This window comes from Ambystoma mexicanum (assembly GCF_040938575.1).
Source record: "Ambystoma mexicanum isolate Mex_15411 chromosome 12 unlocalized genomic scaffold, UKY_AmexF1_1 Mex_chr12_unloc.1, whole genome shotgun sequence".
Classification (NCBI taxonomy): Eukaryota; Metazoa; Chordata; class Amphibia; order Caudata; family Ambystomatidae; genus Ambystoma; species Ambystoma mexicanum.
The window spans coordinates 14190793-14212706 of record NW_027182322.1 but is presented as its reverse complement, the minus strand read 5'-3'; the positions used below and the strand labels follow the sequence as shown (position 1 = coordinate 14212706).

At 35.9% G+C, this 21914-nt stretch overlaps 12 non-coding genes across 12 annotated transcripts; all 12 read right to left on the bottom strand.

Moving 5' to 3' along the window:
* Positions 1–550: 550 nt before the first annotated feature.
* Positions 551–640, bottom strand: TRNAR-UCU (transfer RNA arginine (anticodon UCU)). Its single transcript is given in 2 exon segments — positions 551–586; positions 604–640. It is a non-coding gene; the product is annotated as a tRNA-Arg (tRNA).
* A 677-nt stretch (positions 641–1317) lies between these two features.
* On the bottom strand, positions 1318–1407 carry TRNAR-UCU (transfer RNA arginine (anticodon UCU)). The gene is given in 2 exon segments: positions 1318–1353; positions 1371–1407. It is a non-coding gene; the product is annotated as a tRNA-Arg (tRNA).
* A 1443-nt stretch (positions 1408–2850) lies between these two features.
* Positions 2851–2940, bottom strand: TRNAT-UGU (transfer RNA threonine (anticodon UGU)). Its single transcript is given in 2 exon segments — positions 2851–2886; positions 2904–2940. It is a non-coding gene; the product is annotated as a tRNA-Thr (tRNA).
* A 2209-nt stretch (positions 2941–5149) lies between these two features.
* TRNAT-UGU (transfer RNA threonine (anticodon UGU)) lies at positions 5150–5239 on the bottom strand. Its single transcript is given in 2 exon segments — positions 5150–5185; positions 5203–5239. It is a non-coding gene; the product is annotated as a tRNA-Thr (tRNA).
* A 2208-nt stretch (positions 5240–7447) lies between these two features.
* On the bottom strand, positions 7448–7537 carry TRNAT-UGU (transfer RNA threonine (anticodon UGU)). The gene is given in 2 exon segments: positions 7448–7483; positions 7501–7537. It is a non-coding gene; the product is annotated as a tRNA-Thr (tRNA).
* Positions 7538–9745: 2208 nt separating this feature from the next.
* Positions 9746–9835, bottom strand: TRNAT-UGU (transfer RNA threonine (anticodon UGU)). Its single transcript is given in 2 exon segments — positions 9746–9781; positions 9799–9835. It is a non-coding gene; the product is annotated as a tRNA-Thr (tRNA).
* Positions 9836–11277: 1442 nt separating this feature from the next.
* On the bottom strand, positions 11278–11367 carry TRNAR-UCU (transfer RNA arginine (anticodon UCU)). Its single transcript is given in 2 exon segments — positions 11278–11313; positions 11331–11367. It is a non-coding gene; the product is annotated as a tRNA-Arg (tRNA).
* Positions 11368–12044: 677 nt separating this feature from the next.
* On the bottom strand, positions 12045–12134 carry TRNAR-UCU (transfer RNA arginine (anticodon UCU)). The gene is given in 2 exon segments: positions 12045–12080; positions 12098–12134. It is a non-coding gene; the product is annotated as a tRNA-Arg (tRNA).
* Positions 12135–15875: 3741 nt separating this feature from the next.
* Positions 15876–15965, bottom strand: TRNAT-UGU (transfer RNA threonine (anticodon UGU)). Its single transcript is given in 2 exon segments — positions 15876–15911; positions 15929–15965. It is a non-coding gene; the product is annotated as a tRNA-Thr (tRNA).
* Positions 15966–18173: 2208 nt separating this feature from the next.
* Positions 18174–18263, bottom strand: TRNAT-UGU (transfer RNA threonine (anticodon UGU)). Its single transcript is given in 2 exon segments — positions 18174–18209; positions 18227–18263. It is a non-coding gene; the product is annotated as a tRNA-Thr (tRNA).
* Positions 18264–19705: 1442 nt separating this feature from the next.
* On the bottom strand, positions 19706–19795 carry TRNAR-UCU (transfer RNA arginine (anticodon UCU)). The gene is given in 2 exon segments: positions 19706–19741; positions 19759–19795. It is a non-coding gene; the product is annotated as a tRNA-Arg (tRNA).
* Positions 19796–20470: 675 nt separating this feature from the next.
* Positions 20471–20560, bottom strand: TRNAR-UCU (transfer RNA arginine (anticodon UCU)). The gene is given in 2 exon segments: positions 20471–20506; positions 20524–20560. It is a non-coding gene; the product is annotated as a tRNA-Arg (tRNA).
* Between the last annotated feature and the right edge of the window lie 1354 nt (positions 20561–21914).

Genomic DNA, 21914 nt, shown 5'->3' with positions numbered 1-21914 from the left:
TGTCTGTAGAAGAATCACACTTCTGGGTGAAACCTTGAACTACACCTTTGTTCCTTTAGGGATAAATTCGGAGAATAGGGTATTACTGTATTTTCTTGCAAACTGAATATGTTTGGACAACAATTCCATACCTTAATAAAAAAGAACTGGATAAAAAGTGCAGACATACAATTGGTTAACAATACAAAAACACAAAAAGAATATACCATAAATAGCTTTGAAAGAAGATTTTACTTTATATGTCGCTAGAAACAAATGTCTGAGTGTAGGGTGTCGTGTTTTGGTCTATCTCATTTACAGCTATTATAAAGACAATGTTTCTGAAGGAAGGATACATTAGAAAAGTGCCAAGTTTCTGGTAGTGATGTTGTATTGCTTATGAGCAATATGTTCCTGTTGCAATGGAAGGCAGACTGCTTTTGATTCAGTTGCATGCTGTATTAGATACATAGGTTCAACTTGGGTCAAATACTAAGATTAAAGCATCGGCCAAAAATAAACATTCCTCACATGCATAATGTTCCTTGTTTGAATAAGAAAGTAAAAAATTCGACTCTGGTGGGATTCGAACCCATAACCTTTGAATGACTTTGCCAATTCACTTAGAAGTCCAACGCGCTATCCATTGCGCCACAGAGCCAGATGAAAATCAACTTGCGTACATTAAGGGATGATCGAAGTTTTGTCAATCCAGTTTTACTTCACATCATATTATCAAGCCTTCTGGGATACAAGAAAGAATAATTGTTTTCTGAAACATAAAATGTCTGTAGAAGAATCACACTTCTGGGTGAAACCTTGAACTACACCTTTGTTCCTTTAGGGATGAATTCGGAGAATAGGGTATTACTGTATTTTCTTGCAAACTGAATACGTTTGGACAACAATTCCATACCTTAATAAAAAATAACTGGATAAAAAGTGCAGCCATACAATTGGTTAACAATACAAAAACACAAAGAGAATATATACCATAAATAGCTTTGAAAGAATATTTTACTTTATATGTCGGTAGAAACAAATGTCTGAGTGTAGGGTGTCGTGTTTTTGGTCTATCTCCTTTACAGCTATTATAAAGACAATGTTTCTGAAGGAAGGATACATTAGAAAAGTGCCAAGTTTCTGGCAGTGATGTTGTATTGCTTATGAGCAATATGTTCCTGTTGCAATGGAAGGCAGACTGCTTTTGATTCAGTTGCATGCTGTATTAGATACATATGTTCAACTTGGGTCAAATACTAAGATTAAAGCATCGGCCAAAAATTAACATTCCTCACATGCATAATGTTCCTTGTTTGAATTAGAAAGTAAAAAATGCGACTCTGGTGGGATTCGAACCCACAACCTTTGAAGGACTTTGCCAATGTACTTAGAAGTCCAACGCGCTATCCATTGCGCCACAGAGCCAGATGAAAATCCACTTGCGTACAGTAAGGGATGATCGAAGTTTTGTCAATCCAGTGTTTACTTCACATCACATTATCAAGCCTTCTGGGATACATGAAAGAATGATTGTTTTCTGAAACATAAAATGTCTGTAGCAAGAATCACACTTCTGTGTGAAACCTTGAACTGCACCTTTGTTCGCTTGGGGAGAAATTCAGAGAATACGGTATTACAGTATTTTCTTGCCAAGTGAATAGGTTTGGACAACAATTCCATACCTTAATAAAAAAGAACTGGATAAAAAGTGCAGACATACAATTGGTTAACAATACAAAAACACAAAGAGAATATACCATAAATAGCTTTGAAAGAAGATTTTACTTTATATGTCGCTAGAAACAAATGTCTGAGTGTAGGGTGTCGTGTTTTTGGTCTATCTCATTTACAGCTATTATAAAGACAATGTTTCTGAAGGAAGGCTACATTAGGAAAGTGCCAAGTTTCTGGCAGTAATGTTGTATTGCTTATGAGCAATATGTTCCTGTTGCAATGGAAGGCAGACTGCTTTTGATTCAGTTGCATGCTCTATTAGATACATAGGTTCAACTTGGGTCAAATACTAAGATTAAAGCATCGGCCAAAAATAAACATTCCTCACATGCATAATGTTCCTTGTTTGAATAAGAAAGTAAAAAATGCGACTCTGGTGGGATTCAAACCGACAACCTTTGAATGACTTTGCCAAATCACTTAGAAGTCCAACGCGCTATCCATTGCGCCACAGAGCCAAATGAAACTCAACTTGCGTGCATTAAGGGATGATCGAAGTTTTGTCAATCCAGTGTTTATTTCACATCATATTATCAAGCCTTCTGCGATACAAGAAAGAATAATTGTTTTCTGAAACATAAAATGTCTGTAGAAGAATCACACTTCTGGGTGAAACCTTGAACTACACCTTTGTTCCTTTAGGGATAAATTCGGAGAATAGGGTATTACTGTATTTTCTTGCAAACTGAATACGTTTGAACAACAATTCCATACCTTAATAAAAAAGAACTGGATAAAAAGTGCAGCCATACAATTGGTTAACAATACAAAAACACAAAGAGAATATACCATAAATAGCTTTGAAAGAATATTTTACTTTATATGTCGCTAGAAACAAATGTCTGAGTGTAGGGTGTTGTGTTTTTGGTCTATCTCATTTACAGCTATTATAAAGACAATGTTTCTGAAGGAAGGATACATTAGGAAAGTGCAAAGTTTCTGGCAGTGATGTTATATTGCTTATGAGCAATATGTTCCTGTTGCAATGGAAGGCAGACTGCTTTTGATTCAGTTGCATGCTGTATTAGATACATAGGTTCAACTTGGGTCAAATACTAAGATTAAAGCATCGGCCAAAAATAAACATTCCTCACATGCATAATGTTCCTTCTTTGAATTAGAAAGTAAAAAATGCGACTCTGGTGGGATTCGAACCCACAACCTTTGAAGGACTTTGCCAATGTACTTACAAGTCCAACGCGCTATCCATTGCGCCAAAGAGCCAGATGAAAATCCACTTGCGTACAGTAAGGGATGATCGAAGTTTTGTCAATCCAGTGTTTACTTCACATCACATTATCAAGCCTTCTGGGATACATGAAAGAATGATTGTTTTCTGAAACATAAAATGTCTGTAGCAAGAATCACACTTCTGTGTGAAACCTTGAACTGCACCTTTGTTCGCTTGGGGAGAAATTCAGAGAATACGGTATTACAGTATTTTCTTGCCAAGTGAATAGGTTTGGACAACAATTCCATACCTTAATAAAAAAGAACTGGATAAAAAGTGCAGACATACAATTGGTTAACAATACAAAAACACAAAGAGAATATACCATAAATAGCTTTGAAAGAAGATTTTACTTTATATGTCGCTAGAAACAAATGTCTGAGTGTAGGGTGTCGTGTTTTTGGTCTATCTCATTTACAGCTATTATAACGACAATGTTTCTGAAGGAAGGCTACATTAGGAAAGTGCCAAGTTTCTGGCAGTAATGTTGTATTGCTTATGAGCAATATGTTCCTGTTGCAATGGAAGGCAGACTGCTTTTGATTCAGTTGCATGCTGTATTAGATACATAGGTTCAACTTGGGTCAAATACTAAGATTAAAGCATCGGCCAAAAATAAACATTCCTCACATGCATAATGTTCCTTGTTTGAATAAGAAAGTAAAAAATGCGACTCTGGTGGGATTCAAACCGACAACCTTTGAATGACTTTGCCAAATCACTTAGAAGTCCAACGCGCTATCCATTGCGCCACAGAGCCAAATGAAACTCAACTTGCGTGCATTAAGGGATGATCGAAGTTTTGTCAATCCAGTGTTTATTTCACATCATATTATCAAGCCTTCTGCGATACAAGAAAGAATAATTGTTTTCTGAAACATAAAATGTCTGTAGAAGAATCACACTTCTGGGTGAAACCTTGAACTACACCTTTGTTCCTTTAGGGATAAATTCGGAGAATAGGGTATTACTGTATTTTCTTGCAAACTGAATATGTTTGGACAACAATTCCATACCTTAATAAAAAAGAACTGGATAAAAAGTGCAGACATACAATTGGTTAACAATACAAAAACACAAAGAGAATATACCATAAATAGCTTTGAAAGAAGATTTTACTTTATATGTCGCTAGAAACAAATGTCTGAGTGTAGGGTGTCGTGTTTTTGGTCTATCTCATTTACAGCTATTATAAAGACAATGTTTCTGAAGGAAAGATACATTAGGAAAGTGCAAAGTTTCTGGCAGTGATGTTGTATTGCTTATGAGCAATATGTTCCTGTTGCAATGGAAGGCAGACTGCTTTTGATTCAGTTGCATGGTGTATTAGATACATAGGTTCAACTTGGGTCAAATACTAAGATTAAAGCATCGGCCAAAAATAAACATTCCTCACATGCATAATGTTCCTTGTTTGAATAAGAAAGTAAAAAATGCGACTCTGGTGGGATTCAAACCGACAACCTTTGAATGACTTTGCCAAATCACTTAGAAGTCCAACGCGCTATCCATTGCGCCACAGAGCCAAATGAAACTCAACTTGCGTGCATTAAGGGATGATCGAAGTTTTGTCAATCCAGTGTTTATTTCACATCATATTATCAAGCCTTCTGCGATACAAGAAAGAATAATTGTTTTCTGAAACATAAAATGTCTGTAGAAGAATCACACTTCTGGGTGAAACCTTGAACTACACCTTTGTTCCTTTAGGGATAAATTCGGAGAATAGGGTATTACTGTATTTTCTTGCAAACTGAATACGTTTGAACAACAATTCCATACCTTAATAAAAAAGAACTGGATAAAAAGTGCAGCCATACAATTGGTTAACAATACAAAAACACAAAGAGAATATACCATAAATAGCTTTGAAAGAATATTTTACTTTATATGTCGCTAGAAACAAATGTCTGAGTGTAGGGTGTTGTGTTTTTGGTCTATCTCATTTACAGCTATTATAAAGACAATGTTTCTGAAGGAAGGATACATTAGGAAAGTGCAAAGTTTCTGGCAGTGATGTTATATTGCTTATGAGCAATATGTTCCTGTTGCAATGGAAGGCAGACTGCTTTTGATTCAGTTGCATGCTGTATTAGATACATAGGTTCAACTTGGGTCAAATACTAAGATTAAAGCATCGGCCAAAAATAAACATTCCTCACATGCATAATGTTCCTTCTTTGAATTAGAAAGTAAAAAATGCGACTCTGGTGGGATTCGAACCCACAACCTTTGAAGGACTTTGCCAATGTACTTACAAGTCCAACGCGCTATCCATTGCGCCAAAGAGCCAGATGAAAATCCACTTGCGTACAGTAAGGGATGATCGAAGTTTTGTCAATCCAGTGTTTACTTCACATCACATTATCAAGCCTTCTGGGATACATGAAAGAATGATTGTTTTCTGAAACATAAAATGTCTGTAGCAAGAATCACACTTCTGTGTGAAACCTTGAACTGCACCTTTGTTCGCTTGGGGAGAAATTCAGAGAATACGGTATTACAGTATTTTCTTGCCAAGTGAATAGGTTTGGACAACAATTCCATACCTTAATAAAAAAGAACTGGATAAAAAGTGCAGACATACAATTGGTTAACAATACAAAAACACAAAGAGAATATACCATAAATAGCTTTGAAAGAAGATTTTACTTTATATGTCGCTAGAAACAAATGTCTGAGTGTAGGGTGTCGTGTTTTTGGTCTATCTCATTTACAGCTATTATAACGACAATGTTTCTGAAGGAAGGCTACATTAGGAAAGTGCCAAGTTTCTGGCAGTAATGTTGTATTGCTTATGAGCAATATGTTCCTGTTGCAATGGAAGGCAGACTGCTTTTGATTCAGTTGCATGCTGTATTAGATACATAGGTTCAACTTGGGTCAAATACTAAGATTAAAGCATCGGCCAAAAATAAACATTCCTCACATGCATAATGTTCCTTGTTTGAATAAGAAAGTAAAAAATGCGACTCTGGTGGGATTCAAACCGACAACCTTTGAATGACTTTGCCAAATCACTTAGAAGTCCAACGCGCTATCCATTGCGCCACAGAGCCAAATGAAACTCAACTTGCGTGCATTAAGGGATGATCGAAGTTTTGTCAATCCAGTGTTTATTTCACATCATATTATCAAGCCTTCTGCGATACAAGAAAGAATAATTGTTTTCTGAAACATAAAATGTCTGTAGAAGAATCACACTTCTGGGTGAAACCTTGAACTACACCTTTGTTCCTTTAGGGATAAATTCGGAGAATAGGGTATTACTGTATTTTCTTGCAAACTGAATATGTTTGGACAACAATTCCATACCTTAATAAAAAAGAACTGGATAAAAAGTGCAGACATACAATTGGTTAACAATACAAAAACACAAAGAGAATATACCATAAATAGCTTTGAAAGAAGATTTTACTTTATATGTCGCTAGAAACAAATGTCTGAGTGTAGGGTGTCGTGTTTTGGTCTATCTCATTTACAGCTATTATAAAGACAATGTTTCTGAAGGAAGGCTACATTAGGAAAGTGCCAAGTTTCTGGCAGTAATGTTGTATTGCTTATGAGCAATATGTTCCTGTTGCAATGGAAGGCAGACTGCTTTTGATTCAGTTGCATGCTGTATTAGATACATAGGTTCAACTTGGGTCAAATACTAAGATTAAAGCATCGGCCAAAAATAAACATTCCTCACATGCATAATGTTCCTTGTTTGAATAAGAAAGTAAAAAATGCGACTCTGGTGGGATTCAAACCGACAACCTTTGAATGACTTTGCCAAATCACTTAGAAGTCCAACGCGCTATCCATTGCGCCACAGAGCCAAATGAAACTCAACTTGCGTGCATTAAGGAATGATCGAAGTTTTGTCAATCCAGTGTTTATTTCACATCATATTATCAAGCCTTCTGCGATACAAGAAAGAATAATTATTTTCTGAAACATAAAATGTCTGTAGAGGAATCACACTTCTGGGTGAAACCTTGAACTACACCTTTGTTCCTTTAGGGATAAATTCGGAGAATAGGGTATTACTGTATTTTCTTGCAAACTGAATACGTTTGAACAACAATTCCATACCTTAATAAAAAAGAACTGGATAAAAAGTGCAGCCATACAATTGGTTAACAATACAAAAACACAAAGAGAATATACCATAAATAGCTTTGAAAGAATATTTTACTTTATATGTCGCTAGAAACAAATGTCTGAGTGTAGGGTGTTGTGTTTTTGGTCTATCTCATTTACAGCTATTATAAAGACAATGTTTCTGAAGGAAGGATACATTAGGAAAGTGCAAAGTTTCTGGCAGTGATGTTATATTGCTTATGAGCAATATGTTCCTGTTGCAATGGAAGGCAGACTGCTTTTGATTCAGTTGCATGCTGTATTAGATACATAGGTTCAACTTGGGTCAAATACTAAGATTAAAGCATCGGCCAAAAATAAACATTCCTCACATGCATAATGTTCCTTCTTTGAATTAGAAAGTAAAAAATGCGACTCTGGTGGGATTCGAACCCACAACCTTTGAAGGACTTTGCCAATGTACTTACAAGTCCAACGCGCTATCCATTGCGCCAAAGAGCCAGATGAAAATCCACTTGCGTACAGTAAGGGATGATCGAAGTTTTGTCAATCCAGTGTTTACTTCACATCACATTATCAAGCCTTCTGGGATACATGAAAGAATGATTGTTTTCTGAAACATAAAATGTCTGTAGCAAGAATCACACTTCTGTGTGAAACCTTGAACTGCACCTTTGTTCGCTTGGGGAGAAATTCAGAGAATACGGTATTACAGTATTTTCTTGCCAAGTGAATAGGTTTGGACAACAATTCCATACCTTAATAAAAAAGAACTGGATAAAAAGTGCAGACATACAATTGGTTAACAATACAAAAACACAAAGAGAATATACCATAAATAGCTTTGAAAGAAGATTTTACTTTATATGTCGCTAGAAACAAATGTCTGAGTGTAGGGTGTCGTGTTTTTGGTCTATCTCATTTACAGCTATTATAACGACAATGTTTCTGAAGGAAGGCTACATTAGGAAAGTGCCAAGTTTCTGGCAGTAATGTTGTATTGCTTATGAGCAATATGTTCCTGTTGCAATGGAAGGCAGACTGCTTTTGATTCAGTTGCATGCTGTATTAGATACATAGGTTCAACTTGGGTCAAATACTAAGATTAAATCATCGGCCAAAAATAAACATTCCTCACATGCATAATGTTCCTTGTTTGAATAAGAAAGTAAAAAATGCGACTCTGGTGGGATTCAAACCGACAACCTTTGAATGACTTTGCCAAATCACTTAGAAGTCCAACGCGCTATCCATTGCGCCACAGAGCCAAATGAAACTCAACTTGCGTGCATTAAGGGATGATCGAAGTTTTGTCAATCCAGTGTTTATTTCACATCATATTATCAAGCCTTCTGCGATACAAGAAAGAATAATTGTTTTCTGAAACATAAAATGTCTGTAGAAGAATCACACTTCTGGGTGAAACCTTGAACTACACCTTTGTTCCTTTAGGGATAAATTCGGAGAATAGGGTATTACTGTATTTTCTTGCAAACTGAATATGTTTGGACAACAATTCCATACCTTAATAAAAAAGAACTGGATAAAAAGTGCAGACATACAATTGGTTAACAATACAAAAACACAAAGAGAATATACCATAAATAGCTTTGAAAGAAGATTTTACTTTATATGTCGCTAGAAACAAATGTCTGAGTGTAGGGTGTCGTGTTTTGGTCTATCTCATTTACAGCTATTATAAAGACAATGTTTCTGAAGGAAGGATACATTAGAAAAGTGCCAAGTTTCTGGTAGTGATGTTGTATTGCTTATGAGCAATATGTTCCTGTTGCAATGGAAGGCAGACTGCTTTTGATTCAGTTGCATGCTGTATTAGATACATAGGTTCAACTTGGGTCAAATACTAAGATTAAAGCATCGGCCAAAAATAAACATTCCTCACATGCATAATGTTCCTTGTTTGAATAAGAAAGTAAAAAATGCGACTCTGGTGGGATTCAAACCGACAACCTTTGAATGACTTTGCCAAATCACTTAGAAGTCCAACGCGCTATCCATTGCGCCACAGAGCCAAATGAAACTCAACTTGCGTGCATTAAGGGATGATCGAAGTTTTGTCAATCCAGTGTTTATTTCACATCATATTATCAAGCCTTCTGCGATACAAGAAAGAATAATTGTTTTCTGAAACATAAAATGTCTGTAGAAGAATCACACTTCTGGGTGAAACCTTGAACTACACCTTTGTTCCTTTAGGGATAAATTCGGAGAATAGGGTATTACTGTATTTTCTTGCAAACTGAATACGTTTGAACAACAATTCCATACCTTAATAAAAAAGAACTGGATAAAAAGTGCAGCCATACAATTGGTTAACAATACAAAAACACAAAGAGAATATACCATAAATAGCTTTGAAAGAATATTTTACTTTATATGTCGCTAGAAACAAATGTCTGAGTGTAGGGTGTTGTGTTTTTGGTCTATCTCATTTACAGCTATTATAAAGACAATGTTTCTGAAGGAAGGATACATTAGGAAAGTGCAAAGTTTCTGGCAGTGATGTTATATTGCTTATGAGCAATATGTTCCTGTTGCAATGGAAGGCAGACTGCTTTTGATTCAGTTGCATGCTGTATTAGATACATAGGTTCAACTTGGGTCAAATACTAAGATTAAAGCATCGGCCAAAAATAAACATTCCTCACATGCATAATGTTCCTTCTTTGAATTAGAAAGTAAAAAATGCGACTCTGGTGGGATTCGAACCCACAACCTTTGAAGGACTTTGCCAATGTACTTACAAGTCCAACGCGCTATCCATTGCGCCACAGAGCCAGATGAAAATCCACTTGCGTACAGTAAGGGATGATCGAAGTTTTGTCAATCAAGTGTTTACTTCACATCACATTATCAAGCCTTCTGGGATACATGAAAGAATGATTGTTTTCTGAAACATAAAATGTCTGTAGCAAGAATCACACTTCTGTGTGAAACCTTGAACTGCACCTTTGTTCGCTTGGGGAGAAATTCAGAGAATACGGTATTACAGTATTTTCTTGCCAAGTGAATAGGTTTGGACAACAATTCCATACCTTAATAAAAAAGAACTGGATAAAAAGTGCAGACATACAATTGGTTAACAATACAAAAACACAAAGAGAATATACCATAAATAGCTTTGAAAGAAGATTTTACTTTATATGTCGCTAGAAACAAATGTCTGAGTGTAGGGTGTCGTGTTTTTGGTCTATCTCATTTACAGCTATTATAACGACAATGTTTCTGAAGGAAGGCTACATTAGGAAAGTGCCAAGTTTCTGGCAGTAATGTTGTATTGCTTATGAGCAATATGTTCCTGTTGCAATGGAAGGCAGACTGCTTTTGATTCAGTTGCATGCTGTATTAGATACATAGGTTCAACTTGGGTCAAATACTAAGATTAAATCATCGGCCAAAAATAAACATTCCTCACATGCATAATGTTCCTTATTTGAATAAGAAAGTAAAAAATGCGACTCTGGTGGGATTCAAACCGACAACCTTTGAATGACTTTGCCAAATCACTTAGAAGTCCAACGCGCTATCCATTGCGCCACAGAGCCAAATGAAACTCAACTTGCGTGCATTAAGGGATGATCGAAGTTTTGTCAATCCAGTGTTTATTTCACATCATATTATCAAGCCTTCTGCGATACAAGAAAGAATAATTGTTTTCTGAAACATAAAATGTCTGTAGAAGAATCACACTTCTGGGTGAAACCTTGAACTACACCTTTGTTCCTTTAGGGATAAATTCGGAGAATAGGGTATTACTGTATTTTCTTGCAAACTGAATATGTTTGGACAACAATTCCATACCTTAATAAAAAAGAACTGGATAAAAAGTGCAGACATACAATTGGTTAACAATACAAAAACACAAAGAGAATATACCATAAATAGCTTTGAAAGAAGATTTTACTTTATATGTCGCTAGAAACAAATGTCTGAGTGTAGGGTGTCGTGTTTTGGTCTATCTCATTTACAGCTATTATAAAGACAATGTTTCTGAAGGAAGGATACATTAGAAAAGTGCCAAGTTTCTGGTAGTGATGTTGTATTGCTTATGAGCAATATGTTCCTGTTGCAATGGAAGGCAGACTGCTTTTGATTCAGTTGCATGCTGTATTAGATACATAGGTTCAACTTGGGTCAAATACTAAGATTAAAGCATCGGCCAAAAATAAACATTCCTCACATGCATAATGTTCCTTGTTTGAATAAGAAAGTAAAAAATTCGACTCTGGTGGGATTCGAACCCATAACCTTTGAATGACTTTGCCAATTCACTTAGAAGTCCAACGCGCTATCCATTGCGCCACAGAGCCAGATGAAAATCAACTTGCGTACATTAAGGGATGATCGAAGTTTTGTCAATCCAGTTTTACTTCACATCATATTATCAAGCCTTCTGGGATACAAGAAAGAATAATTGTTTTCTGAAACATAAAATGTCTGTAGAAGAATCACACTTCTGGGTGAAACCTTGAACTACACCTTTGTTCCTTTAGGGATGAATTCGGAGAATAGGGTATTACTGTATTTTCTTGCAAACTGAATACGTTTGGACAACAATTCCATACCTTAATAAAAAATAACTGGATAAAAAGTGCAGACATACAATTGGTTAACAATACAAAAACACAAAGAGAATATATACCATAAATAGCTTTGAAAGAATATTTTACTTTATATGTCGGTAGAAACAAATGTCTGAGTGTAGGGTGTCGTGTTTTTGGTCTATCTCCTTTACAGCTATTATAAAGACAATGTTTCTGAAGGAAGGATACATTAGAAAAGTGCCAAGTTTCTGGCAGTGATGTTGTATTGCTTATGAGCAATATGTTCCTGTTGCAATGGAAGGCAGACTGCTTTTGATTCAGTTGCATGCTGTATTAGATACATATGTTCAACTTGGGTCAAATACTAAGATTAAAGCATCGGCCAAAAATTAACATTCCTCACATGCATAATGTTCCTTGTTTGAATTAGAAAGTAAAAAATGCGACTCTGGTGGGATTCGAACCCACAACCTTTGAAGGACTTTGCCAATGTACTTAGAAGTCCAACGCGCTATCCATTGCGCCACAGAGCCAGATGAAAATCCACTTGCGTACAGTAAGGGATGATCGAAGTTTTGTCAATCCAGTGTTTACTTCACATCACATTATCAAGCCTTCTGGGATACATGAAAGAATGATTGTTTTCTGAAACATAAAATGTCTGTAGCAAGAATCACACTTCTGTGTGAAACCTTGAACTGCACCTTTGTTCGCTTGGGGAGAAATTCAGAGAATACGGTATTACAGTATTTTCTTGCCAGGTGAATAGGTTTGGACAACAATTCCATACCTTAATAAAAAAGAACTGGATAAAAAGTGCAGACATACAATTGGTTAACAATACAAAAACACAAAGAGAATATACCATAAATAGCTTTGAAAGAAGATTTTACTTTATATGTCGCTAGAAACAAATGTCTGAGTGTAGGGTGTCGTGTTTTTGGTCTATCTCATTTACAGCTATTATAAAGACAATGTTTCTGAAGGAAGGCTACATTAGGAAAGTGCCAAGTTTCTGGCAGTAATGTTGTATTGCTTATGAGCAATATGTTCCTGTTGCAATGGAAGGCAGACTGCTTTTGATTCAGTTGCATGCTCTATTAGATACATAGGTTCAACTTGGGTCAAATACTAAGATTAAAGCATCGGCCAAAAATAAACATTCCTCACATGCATAATGTTCCTTGTTTGAATAAGAAAGTAAAAAATGCGACTCTGGTGGGATTCAAACCGACAACCTTTGAATGACTTTGCCAAATCACTTAGAAGTCCAACGCGCTATCCATTGCGCCACAGAGCCAAATGAAACTCAACTTGCGTGCATTAAGGGATGATCGAAGTTTTGTCAATCCAGTGTTTATTTCACATCATATTATCAAGCCTTCTGCGATACAAGAAAGAATAATTGTTTTCTGAAACATAAAATGTCTGTAGAAGAATCACACTTCTGGGTGAAACCTTGAACTACACCTTTGTTCCTTTAGGGATAAATTCGGAGAATAGGGTATTACTGTATTTTCTTGCAAACTGAATACGTTTGAACAACAATTCCATACCTTAATAAAAAAGAACTGGATAAAAAGTGCAGCCATACAATTGGTTAACAATACAAAAACACAAAGAGAATATACCATAAATAGCTTTGAAAGAATATTTTACTTTATATGTCGCTAGAAACAAATGTCTGAGTGTAGGGTGTTGTGTTTTTGGTCTATCTCATTTACAGCTATTATAAAGACAATGTTTCTGAAGGAAGGATACATTAGGAAAGTGCAAAGTTTCTGGCAGTGATGTTATATTGCTTATGAGCAATATGTTCCTGTTGCAATGGAAGGCAGACTGCTTTTGATTCAGTTGCATGCTGTATTAGATACATAGGTTCAACTTGGGTCAAATACTAAGATTAAAGCATCGGCCAAAAATAAACATTCCTCACATGCATAATGTTCCTTCTTTGAATTAGAAAGTAAAAAATGCGACTCTGGTGGGATTCGAACCCACAACCTTTGAAGGACTTTGCCAATGTACTTACAAGTCCAACGCGCTATCCATTGAGCCAAAGAGCCAGATGAAAATCCACTTGCGTACAGTAAGGGATGATCGAAGTTTTGTCAATCCAGTGTTTACTTCACATCACATTATCAAGCCTTCTGGGATACATGAAAGAATGATTGTTTTCTGAAACATAAAATGTCTGTAGCAAGAATCACACTTCTGTGTGAAACCTTGAACTGCACCTTTGTTCGCTTGGGGAGAAATTCAGAGAATACGGTATTACAGTATTTTCTTGCCAAGTGAATAGGTTTGGACAACAATTCCATACCTTAATAAAAAAGAACTGGATAAAAAGTGCAGACATACAATTGGTTAACAATACAAAAACACAAAGAGAATATACCATAAATAGCTTTGAAAGAAGATTTTACTTTATATGTCGCTAGAAACAAATGTCTGAGTGTAGAGTGTCGTGTTTTTGGTCTATCTCATTTACAGCTATTATAACGACAATGTTTCTGAAGGAAGGCTACATTAGGAAAGTGCCAAGTTTCTGGCAGTAATGTTGTATTGCTTATGAGCAATATGTTCCTGTTGCAATGGAAGGCAGACTGCTTTTGATTCAGTTGCATGCTGTATTAGATACATAGGTTCAACTTGGGTCAAATACTAAGATTAAAGCATCGGCCAAAAATAAACATTCCTCACATGCATAATGTTCCTTGTTTGAATAAGAAAGTAAAAAATGCGACTCTGGTGGGATTCAAACCGACAACCTTTGAATGACTTTGCCAAATCACTTAGAAGTCCAACGCGCTATCCATTGCGCCACAGAGCCAAATGAAACTCAACTTGCGTGCATTAAGGGATGATCGAAGTTTTGTCAATCCAGTGTTTATTTCACATCATATTATCAAGCCTTCTGCGATACAAGAAAGAATAATTGTTTTCTGAAACATAAAATGTCTGTAGAAGAATCACACTTCTGGGTGAAACCTTGAACTACACCTTTGTTCCTTTAGGGATAAATTCGGAGAATAGGGTATTACTGTATTTTCTTGCAAACTGAATATGTTTGGACAACAATTCCATACCTTAATAAAAAAGAACTGGATAAAAAGTGCAGACATACAATTGGTTAACAATACAAAAACACAAAGAGAATATACCATAAATAGCTTTGAAAGAAGATTTTACTTTATATGTCGCTAGAAACAAATGTCTGAGTGTAGGGTGTCGTGTTTTGGTCTATCTCATTTACAGCTATTATAAAGACAATGTTTCTGAAGGAAGGCTACATTAGGAAAGTGCCAAGTTTCTGGCAGTAATGTTGTATTGCTTATGAGCAATATGTTCCTGTTGCAATGGAAGGCAGACTGCTTTTGATTCAGTTGCATGCTGTATTAGATACATAGGTTCAACGTGGGTCAAATACTAAGATTAAAGCATCGGCCAAAAATAAACATTCCTCACATGCATAATGTTCCTTGTTTGAATAAGAAAGTAAAAAATGCGACTCTGGTGGGATTCAAACCGACAACCTTTGAATGACTTTGCCAAATCACTTAGAAGTCCAACGCGCTATCCATTGCGCCACAGAGCCAAATGAAACTCAACTTGCGTGCATTAAGGGATGATCGAAGTTTTGTCAATCCAGTGTTTATTTCACATCATATTATCAAGCCTTCTGCGATACAAGAAAGAATAATTGTTTTCTGAAACATAAAATGTCTGTAGAAGAATCACACTTCTGGGTGAAACCTTGAACTACACCTTTGTTCCTTTAGGGATAAATTCGGAGAATAGGGTATTACTGTATTTTCTTGCAAACTGAATACGTTTGAACAACAATTCCATACCTTAATAAAAAAGAACTGGATAAAAAGTGCAGCCATACAATTGGTTAACAATACAAAAACACAAAGAGAATATACCATAAATAGCTTTGAAAGAATATTTTACTTTATATGTCGCTAGAAACAAATGTCTGAGTGTAGGGTGTTGTGTTTTTGGTCTATCTCATTTACAGCTATTATAAAGACAATGTTTCTGAAGGAAGGATACATTAGGAAAGTGCAAAGTTTCTGGCAGTGATGTTATATTGCTTATGAGCAATATGTTCCTGTTGCAATGGAAGGCAGACTGCTTTTGATTCAGTTGCATGCTGTATTAGATACATAGGTTCAACTTGGGTCAAATACTAAGATTAAAGCATCGGCCAAAAATAAACATTCCTCACATGCATAATGTTCCTTCTTTGAATTAGAAAGTAAAAAATGCGACTCTGGTGGGATTCGAACCCACAACCTTTGAAGGACTTTGCCAATGTACTTACAAGTCCAACGCGCTATCCATTGCGCCAAAGAGCCAGATGAAAATCCACTTGCGTACAGTAAGGGATGATCGAAGTTTTGTCAATCCAGTGTTTACTTCACATCACATTATCAAGCCTTCTGGGATACATGAAAGAATGATTGTTTTCTGAAACATAAAATGTCTGTAGCAAGAATCACACTTCTGTGTGAAACCTTGAACTGCACCTTTGTTCGCTTGGGGAGAAATTCAGAGAATACGGTATTACAGTATTTTCTTGCCAAGTGAATAGGTTTGGACAACAATTCCATACCTTAATAAAAAAGAACTGGATAAAAAGTGCAGACATACAATTGGTTAACAATACAAAAACACAAAGAGAATATACCATAAATAGCTTTGAAAGAAGATTTTACTTTATATGTCGCTAGAAACAAATGTCTGAGTGTAGGGTGTCGTGTTTTTGGTCTATCTCATTTACAGCTATTATAACGACAATGTTTCTGAAGGAAGGCTACATTAGGAAAGTGCCAAGTTTCTGGCAGTAATGTTGTATTGCTTATGAGCAATATGTTCCTGTTGCAATGGAAGGCAGACTGCTTTTGATTCAGTTGCATGCTGTATTAGATACATAGGTTCAACTTGGGTCAAATACTAAGATTAAAGCATCGGCCAAAAATAAACATTCCTCACATGCATAATGTTCCTTGTTTGAATAAGAAAGTAAAAAATGCGACTCTGGTGGGATTCAAACCGACAACCTTTGAATGACTTTGCCAAATCACTTAGAAGTCCAACGCGCTATCCATTGCGCCACAGAGCCAAATGAAACTCAACTTGCGTGCATTAAGGGATGATCGAAGTTTTGTCAATCCAGTGTTTATTTCACATCATATTATCAAGCCTTCTGCGATACAAGAAAGAATAATTGTTTTCTGAAACATAAAATGTCTGTAGAAGAATCACACTTCTGGGTGAAACCTTGAACTACACCTTTGTTCCTTTAGGGATAAATTCGGAGAATAGGGTATTACTGTATTTTCTTGCAAACTGAATATGTTTGGACAACAATTCCATACCTTAATAAAAAAGAACTGGATAAAAAGTGCAGACATACAATTGGTTAACAATACAAAAACACAAAAAGAATATACCATAAATAGCTTTGAAAGAAGATTTTACTTTATATGTCGCTAGAAACAAATGTCTGAGTGTAGGGTGTCGTGTTTTGGTCTATCTCATTTACAGCTATTATAAAGACAATGTTTCTGAAGGAAGGATACATTAGAAAAGTGCCAAGTTTCTGGTAGTGATGTTGTATTGCTTATGAGCAATATGTTCCTGTTGCAATGGAAGGCAGACTGCTTTTGATTCAGTTGCATGCTGTATTAGATACATAGGTTCAACTTGGGTCAAATACTAAGATTAAAGCATCGGCCAAAAATAAACATTCCTCACATGCATAATGTTCCTTGTTTGAATAAGAAAGTAAAAAATGCGACTCTGGTGGGATTCAAACCGACAACCTTTGAATGACTTTGCCAAATCACTTAGAAGTCCAACGCGCTATCCATTGCGCCACAGAGCCAAATGAAACTCAACTTGCGTGCATTAAGGGATGATCGAAGTTTTGTCAATCCAGTGTTTATTTCACATCATATTATCAAGCCTTCTGCGATACAAGAAAGAATAATTGTTTTCTGAAACATAAAATGTCTGTAGAAGAATCACACTTCTGGGTGAAACCTTGAACTACACCTTTGTTCCTTTAGGGATAAATTCGGAGAATAGGGTATTACTGTATTTTCTTGCAAACTGAATACGTTTGAACAACAATTCCATACCTTAATAAAAAAGAACTGGATAAAAAGTGCAGCCATACAATTGGTTAACAATACAAAAACACAAAGAGAATATACCATAAATAGCTTTGAAAGAATATTTTACTTTATATGTCGCTAGAAACAAATGTCTGAGTGTAGGGTGTTGTGTTTTTGGTCTATCTCATTTACAGCTATTATAAAGACAATGTTTCTGAAGGAAGGATACATTAGGAAAGTGCAAAGTTTCTGGCAGTGATGTTATATTGCTTATGAGCAATATGTTCCTGTTGCAATGGAAGGCAGACTGCTTTTGATTCAGTTGCATGCTGTATTAGATACATAGGTTCAACTTGGGTCAAATACTAAGATTAAAGCATCGGCCAAAAATAAACATTCCTCACATGCATAATGTTCCTTCTTTGAATTAGAAAGTAAAAAATGCGACTCTGGTGGGATTCGAACCCACAACCTTTGAAGGACTTTGCCAATGTACTTACAAGTCCAACGCGCTATCCATTGCGCCAAAGAGCCAGATGAAAATCCACTTGCGTACAGTAAGGGATGATCGAAGTTTTGTCAATCCAGTGTTTACTTCACATCACATTATCAAGCCTTCTGGGATACATGAAAGAATGATTGTTTTCTGAAACATAAAATGTCTGTAGCAAGAATCACACTTCTGTGTGAAACCTTGAACTGCACCTTTGTTCGCTTGGGGAGAAATTCAGAGAATACGGTATTACAGTATTTTCTTGCCAAGTGAATAGGTTTGGACAACAATTCCATACCTTAATAAAAAAGAACTGGATAAAAAGTGCAGACATACAATTGGTTAACAATACAAAAACACAAAGAGAATATACCATAAATAGCTTTGAAAGAAGATTTTACTTTATATGTCGCTAGAAACAAATGTCTGAGTGTAGGGTGTCGTGTTTTTGGTCTATCTCATTTACAGCTATTATAACGACAATGTTTCTGAAGGAAGGCTACATTAGGAAAGTGCCAAGTTTCTGGCAGTAATGTTGTATTGCTTATGAGCAATATGTTCCTGTTGCAATGGAAGGCAGACTGCTTTTGATTCAGTTGCATGCTGTATTAGATACATAGGTTCAACTTGGGTCAAATACTAAGATTAAAGCATCGGCCAAAAATAAACATTCCTCACATGCATAATGTTCCTTGTTTGAATAAGAAAGTAAAAAATGCGACTCTGGTGGGATTCAAACCGACAACCTTTGAATGACTTTGCCAAATCACTTAGAAGTCCAACGCGCTATCCATTGCGCCACAGAGCCAAATGAAACTCAACTTGCGTGCATTAAGGGATGATCGAAGTTTTGTCAATCCAGTGTTTATTTCACATCATATTATCAAGCCTTCTGCGATACAAGAAAGAATAATTGTTTTCTGAAACATAAAATGTCTGTAGAAGAATCACACTTCTGGGTGAAACCTTGAACTACACCTTTGTTCCTTTAGGGATAAATTCGGAGAATAGGGTATTACTGTATTTTCTTGCAAACTGAATATGTTTGGACAACAATTCCATACCTTAATAAAAAAGAACTGGATAAAAAGTGCAGACATACAATTGGTTAACAATACAAAAACACAAAAAGAATATACCATAAATAGCTTTGAAAGAAGATTTTACTTTATATGTCGCTAGAAACAAATGTCTGAGTGTAGGGTGTCGTGTTTTGGTCTATCTCATTTACAGCTATTATAAAGACAATGTTTCTGAAGGAAGGATACATTAGAAAAGTGCCAAGTTTCTGGTAGTGATGTTGTATTGCTTATGAGCAATATGTTCCTGTTGCAATGGAAGGCAGACTGCTTTTGATTCAGTTGCATGCTGTATTAGATATATAGGTTCAACTTGGGTCAAATACTAAGATTAAAGCATCGGCCAAAAATAAACATTCCTCACATGCATAATGTTCCTTGCTTGAATAAGAAAGTAAAAAATTCGACTCTGGTGGGATTCGAACCCATAACCTTTGAATGACTTTGCCAATTCACTTAGAAGTCCAACGCGCTATCCATTGCGCCACAGAGCCAGATGAAAATCAACTTGCGTACATTAAGGGATGATCGAAGTTTTGTCAATCCAGTTTTACTTCACATCATATTATCAAGCCTTCTGGGATACAAGAAAGAATAATTGTTTTCTGAAACATAAAATGTCTGTAGAAGAATCACACTTCTGGGTGAAACCTTGAACTACACCTTTGTTCCTTTAGGGATAAATTCGGAGAATAGGGTATTACTGTATTTTCTTGCAAACTGAATACGTTTGGACAACAATTCCATACCTTAATAAAAAATAACTGGATAAAAAGTGCAGCCATACAATTGGTTAACAATACAAAAACACAAAGAGAATATACCATAAATAGCTTTGAAAGAATATTTTACTTTATATGTCGGTAGAAACAAATGTCTGAGTGTAGGGTGTCGTGTTTTTGGTCTATCTCCTTTACAGCTATTATAAAGACAATGTTTCTGAAGGAAGGATACATTAGAAAAGTGCCAAGTTTCTGGCAGTGATGTTGTATTGCTTATGAGCAATATGTTCCTGTTGCAATGGAAGGCAGACTGCTTTTGATTCAGTTGCATGCTGTATTAGATACATATGTTCAACTTGGGTCAAATACTAAGATTAAAGCATCGGCCAAAAATTAACATTCCTCACATGCATAATGTTCCTTGTTTGAATTAGAAAGTAAAAAATGCGACTCTGGTGGGATTCGAACCCACAACCTTTGAAGGACTTTGCCAATGTACTTAGAAGTCCAACGCGCTATCCATTGCGCCACAGAGCCAGATGAAAATCCACTTGCGTACAGTAAGGGATGATCGAAGTTTTGTCAATCCAGTGTTTACTTCACATCACATTATCAAGCCTTCTGGGATACATGAAAGAATGATTGTTTTCTGAAACATAAAATGTCTGTAGCAAGAATCACACTTCTGTGTGAAACCTTGAACTGCACCTTTGTTCGCTTGGGGAGAAATTCAGAGAATACGGTATTACAGTATTTTCTTGCCAAGTGAATAGGTTTGGACAACAATTCCATACCTTAATAAAAAAGAACTGGATAAAAAGTGCAGACATACAATTGGTTAACAATACAAAAACACAAAGAGAATATACCATAAATAGCTTTGAAAGAAGATTTTACTTTATATGTCGCTAGAAACAAATGTCTGAGTGTAGGGTGTCGTGTTTTTGGTCTATCTCATTTACAGCTATTATAAAGACAATGTTTCTGAAGGAAGGCTACATTAGGAAAGTGCCAAGTTTCTGGCAGTAATGTTGTATTGCTTATGAGCAATATGTTCCTGTTGCAATGGAAGGCAGACTGCTTTTGATTCAGTTGCATGCTGTATTAGATACATAGGTTCAACTTGGGTCAAATACTAAGATTAAAGCATCGGCCAAAAATAAACATTCCTCACATGCATAATGTTCCTTGTTTGAATAAGAAAGTAAAAAATGCGACTCTGGTGGGATTCAAACCGACAACCTTTGAATGACTTTGCCAAATCACTTAGAAGTCCAACGCGCTATCCATTGCGCCACAGAGCCAAATGAAACTCAACTTGCGTGCATTAAGGGATGATCGAAGTTTTGTCAATCCAGTGTTTATTTCACATCATATTATCAAGCCTTCTGCGATACAAGAAAGAATAATTGTTTTCTGAAACATAAAATGTCTGTAGAAGAATCACACTTCTGGGTGAAACCTTGAACTACACCTTTGTTCCTTTAGGGATAAATTCGGAGAATAGGGTATTACTGTATTTTCTTGCAAACTGAATACGTTTGAACAACAATTCCATACCTTAATAAAAAAGAACTGGATAAAAAGTGCAGCCATACAATTGGTTAACAATACAAAAACACAAAGAGAATATACCATAAATAGCTTTGAAAGAATATTTTACTTTATATGTCGCTAGAAACAAATGTCTGAGTGTAGGGTGTTGTGTTTTTGGTCTATCTCATTTACAGCTATTATAAAGACAATGTTTCTGAAGGAAGGATACATTAGGAAAGTGCAAAGTTTCTGGCAGTGATGTTATATTGCTTATGAGCAATATGTTCCTGTTGCAATGGAAGGCAGACTGCTTTTGATTCAGTTGCATGCTGTATTAGATACATAGGTTCAACTT